Source organism: Pan paniscus, chromosome X (assembly GCF_029289425.2).
Source record: "Pan paniscus chromosome X, NHGRI_mPanPan1-v2.0_pri, whole genome shotgun sequence".
Taxonomy (NCBI): Eukaryota; Metazoa; Chordata; class Mammalia; order Primates; family Hominidae; genus Pan; species Pan paniscus.
Genome location: NC_073272.2, coordinates 47,688,553 through 47,693,889, shown reverse-complemented (window position 1 = coordinate 47,693,889; position 5,337 = coordinate 47,688,553). Strand labels below are relative to the sequence as shown.

At 41.7% G+C, this 5,337-nt stretch overlaps 1 pseudogene; it reads left to right on the top strand.

Moving 5' to 3' along the window:
* The first annotated feature begins 1,754 nt into the window (after nt 1–1,754).
* LOC100991431 (proliferating cell nuclear antigen-like) lies at nt 1,755–2,662 on the top strand (annotated as a pseudogene).
* Nucleotides 2,663–5,337: the final 2,675 nt, after the last annotated feature.

Below are 5,337 nucleotides of genomic sequence, written 5' to 3'. Positions count from 1 at the left end.
ATTGCCATTCTAACTGGAGTGAGATGGTATCTCATGTGGCTTTGATTTGCATTTCTCTAATGACCAGTGATGATGAGCTTTTTTTCATATGCTCGTTGGCTGCATAAATGTCTTCTTTTGAGAAGTGTCTGTTCATATCCTTCACCCACTTTTTGATGGGGTTGTTTGTTTTTTTCTTGTAAATTTATTTATGTTCCTTGTAGATTCTGGATAATAGCCCAATGGAACAGAATAGAGGCCTCAGAAATAACACCACACATCTACAACCATCTGATCTTCGACAAACCTGACAAAAACAAACAATAGGGAAAGGATTCCCTACTTAATAAATAGTGCTGGGAAAAAACTGGCTAGCCATATGCAAAACTGAAACTGGACCCCTTCCTTATACCTTATACAAAAATTAACTCAAGATGAATTAAAGATGTAAAAGTAAAACCTGAAACCATAAAAACCCTAGAAGAAATCCTAGGCAATACCATTCATGACATAGGCATGGGCAAAGACTTCATGACTAAAACACCAAAAGCAATGGCAACAAAACCAAAATTGACAAATGGGATCTAATTAAACTAAAGAGCTTCTGCACAGCAAAAGAAACTATCGTCAGAGTGAACAGAATGGGACCTACCGAATGGGAGAAAATTTTTGCAATCTATCCGTCTGACAAAGATGAAATAATTTCTAAGAAAATGTAAATTATAAAAAATTGACTCAAGATATCAATTAACCACTGAAAGTTTTCAAAAGTAATCAACTGTCTTATTCAAAAGATATCAGGACCCATTAATTTTATAGGCAATTTTTATCAACTTTCAAGGAATACATTCTCCCTATGTTATATAAACTGTTCCAGAGAACATAAGAACTCATTTATGAGGCTAATAAAAACTTGATAACAAAAATGGAATAAAAACGGTGCAAAAAATTAAACCATTCTCACTTATAAACATAGATACTAAAGTTCTAAAAACAGACAGTGCAAATTTAAAAATATATTATACCAATGTATTAGTTTTCTATTGCTGTGTAACAAATAATCACACAATGTAGCAGTTTGAAACAACATTCATTTACTATCTCAGTTTCTGTAGTTCAGAAATTCAGAGACAGCCTAATTAGATTCTCTGCTTAGGGTCTCATACGCTGCAGTTAACTTGGCCAGAGCTGGGTCCCATTTGAGTGTTGGAGTCTTCTTCCAAGCTCACAAGTTGTTGGCAGAACTCATTTTCTTGAAGCTGTGGAACTCATAGGGGCATGTTTCTTCAAGGCCAGCAGCAGAATCTCTCTAATCACTAGACCCTCTTTTAAAGAGCTTGCCTGAGTAGGTCAAGCCCACCCAGGGAATCTCTCTTTTAATTAACTCAAAGTCAACTGAATAAGGACTTTAATTGCATCTGAAAAATCCCTTCGCTTTGCCAAATTCTACTGGTTAGAAGCAACTTATATGTTCCACTCACACTCAAGGGGAGATGATTTCACAAAGGCAAGGATACCAGGGAGTGGGAATCACAGGGGCCATCTTAGAATTCTGCTTAGGACAACCAGGTAGAGTTTATCCCAGGAATAAGTAGAGTACATTCCAGTGATGCAAGGATGATTAAACGTTAAAAAGTCTATTAATGGTTGTCATTCTAGGTCTCAGCCTCTCCCTATGGCATTCGCCTGCTTGCTCTGAGGCTCGTGAAGCCAAAACTGGCTAGACTTTCCTACTTTCCGCCCGCCTGTAGCTGCGTTGTTGCCACTCTGCCACCATGTTCGAGGTGCCCCTGGTCCAGGGCTCCATCTTGAAGAAGGTGTTAGAGGCACTCAAGGACCTCATCAACGAGGCCTGCTGGGCCATCAGCTTGAGCAGCGTGAACCTGCAGAGCATGGATTCGTCCCACGTCTCCTTGGTGCAGTTCACCCTGCCGTCTGAGGGCTTTGACACTTACCGCTGTGACTGCAACCTGGCCATGGGCGTGAACCTCACTATTATGTCCAAAATACTAAAATGTGCTGGCAATGAAGATATCGTTACACTAAGGATTGAAGATAATGTGAATACCTTGGTGCTAGTATTTGAAGCTTCAAATCAGGAGAAGGTTTCAGACTATGAAATTAAGTTGATGGATTTGGATGTTGAACAACTTGGAATTGCAGAACAAGAGTACCACTATGTAGTAAAGATGCTTTCTGGTGAATTTGCAAGTATATGCTGAGATCTCAGCCATATTGGAGATGCTGTTGTAATTTCCGGTGTAAAAGATGGAATTATATTTTCTGCAAGTGGAGACCTTGGAAATGGAAAACAAATTGTCACAGACAAGTACTGTCAATAAAGAGGAGGAAGCTGTTACCGTGGAGATGAATGAACCAGTTCAACTAACTTTTGCACTGAGGTACCTGAACTTCCTTACAAAAGCCACTCCACTCTCTTCAATGGTGACACTCAATATGTCTGCAGACATACACCTTGTTGTAGACTATAAAATTGCTGATATGGGACACTTAAAGTACTACTTGGCTCCCAAGATCGAGGATGAAGAAGGACCTTAGGCATTCATAAAATTCAAGAAAATAAAACTAAGCTCTTTGAGAACTGCTTCTGAGATGCCAGCATATACTGAAGTCTTTTCTGCCACCAAATTTGTACCTCTAAGTACATATGTAGATATTGTTTTCTGTACCTTTTTCTCTATTCTCTGCAATTTGTTTAAAGAATAAAGTCCAAAGTCAGTCAGATCTGGTCTAGTTAACCTAGAACTATTTTTCTCTCTTAGAAATACTTGTGATTTTTACAATACAATAGGGTCTTGACTCTAAATGCAGTTTTAAGATTTGTTTTTGCTACAGCTCCCAGCATGAGCCATGCAGAAGACAGCTGATTTCTGCATTTCCAACTGAGGTACCGGGTTCAACTCACTGGGGAGTGTTGGACAGTGGGTGCAGGACAGTGGGTGCAGTGCACTGAGCATAAGCCGAAGCAGGGTGAGGCATTACCTCACCCAGGAAGTGCAAGGGGTCAGGGAATTCCCTTTCCTAGCCAAAGAAAGGGGTGACAGATGGGTCACTCCCACCCTAATACTGCGCTTTTCCAACGGTCTTAGCAAATGGCACACCAGGAGATTATATCCCGTGCCTGGCTCGGAGGGTCCTATGTCCACAGAGCCTCGCTCATTGCTAGCACAGCAGTCTGAGATCAAACTGCAAGGTGGCAGTGAGGCTGGGGGAGGGATGCTCCCCATTGCCAAGGCTTGAGTAGGTAAACAAAGTGGCTGGGAAGCTCGATCTGGGTGGAGCCCACCGCAGCTCAAGGAGGCCTGCCTGCCTCTGTAGACTCCACCTCTGCAGGGAGGGCACAGCCAAACAAAAGGCAGCAGAAACCTCTGCAGACTTAAATGTCCCTGTCTGACAGCTTTGAACAGAGTAGTGGTTCTCCCAGCACACAGCTTGAGATCTGAGAACAGGCAGACTGCCTCCTCAAGTGGGTCACTGACCCCTGAGTAGCCTACCTGGGAGGCACCCCCCAGTAGGGGCAGACTGACACCTCACATGGCCAGGTACTCCTGTGAGACAAAACTTCCAGAGGAATGATCAGGCAGCAATGTTTGCTGTTCACCAATATCCGCTGTTCTGCAGCCTCCACTGCTGATACCCAGGCAAACAGGGTCTGGAGTGGACCTCCAGCAAATTCCAACAGACCTGCAGCTAAGGGTCCTGACTGTTAGAAGGAAAACTAACAAACAGAAAGGACATCCACACCAAAACCCCATTTGTACGTCACCATCATCAAAAACCAAAGGTAGATAAAACCACAAAGATGGGGAAAAAACAGAGCAGAAAAAGTGGAAACTCTAAAAATCAGAGTGCCTCTCCTCCTCCAAAGGAACGCAGCTCCTCACCAGCAACGGAACAAAGCTGGACGGAGAATGACTTTGACGAGTTGAGAGAAGAAGGCTTCAGACGAACAAACTACTCTGAGCTAAAGGAAGAAGTTCAAACCCATGGCAAAGAAGTTAAAAACCTTGAAAAAAAATTAGATGAATGGCTAACTAGAATAGTCAATGCAGAGAAGTACTTAAAAGACCTGATGGAGCTGAAAACCACGGCATGAGAACTACGTGATAAATGCACAAGCCTCAGTAGCCGATTTGATCAATTGGAAGAAAGGGTATCAGTGATTGAAGATCAAATGAATGACATGAAGTGAGAAGAGAAGTTTAGAGAAAAAAGAATAAAAAGAAACAAACAAAGCCTCCAAGAAATATGGGACTATGTGAAAAGAACAAATCTATGTCTGATTGGTGTACCTGAAAGTGACAGGGAGAATGGAACCAAGTTGGAAAACACTCTTCAGGATATTATCCAGGAGAACTTCCCCAATCTAGTGAGGCAGGCCAACATTCAAATTCAGGAAATACAGAGAACGCCACAAAGATACTCCTCGAGAAGAGCAACTCCAAGACACATAATTGTGAGATTCACAAAAGTTGAAATGAAGGAAAAAATGTTAAGGGCAGCCAGAGAGAAAGGTTGGGTTACCCACAAGGGGAAGCCCATCAGACTAACAGCTGATCTCTCAGCAGAAACTCTACAAGCCAGAAGAGAGTGGGAGCCAATATTCAACATTCTTAAAGAAAAGAATTTTCAACCCAGAATTTCATATCCAGCCAAACTAAGCTTCATAAGTGAAGGAGCAATAAAATCCTTTACAGACAAGCAAATGCTGAGAGATTTTGTCACCACCAGGCCTCCCCTACAAGAGCTCCTGAAGGAAGCACTAAACATCTAAAGGAACAACTGGTACCAGCCACTGCAAAAACATGCCAAATTGTAAAGACCATCGAGGCTACGAAGAAACTGCATCAACTAACGAGTAAAACAACCAGCTAACATCATAATGACAGGATCAAATTTACACATAACAATATTAACCTTAAATATAAATGGGCTAAATGCTCCAATTAAAAGACACAGACTGGCAAATTGGATAAAGAGTTAAGACCCATCAGTGTGCTGTATTCAGGAAACCCATCTCATGTGCAGAGACACACATAGGCTCAAAATAAAGGGATGGAGGAAGATCTACCAAGCAAATGGAAAACAAAAAAAGGCAGGGGTTGCAATCCTAGTCTCTGATAAAGCAGACTTTAAACCAGCAAAGATCAAGAGAGACAAAGAAGGCCATTACATAATGGTAAAGGGATCAATTCAACAAGAAAAGCTAACTATCCTAAATATATATGCACCCAATACAGGAGCACCCAGATTCATAAAGCAAGTCCTTAGAGACCTACAAAGAGACTTAGACTCCCACACAATAATAATGGGAGACGTTAAAATCCCACTGTCAAC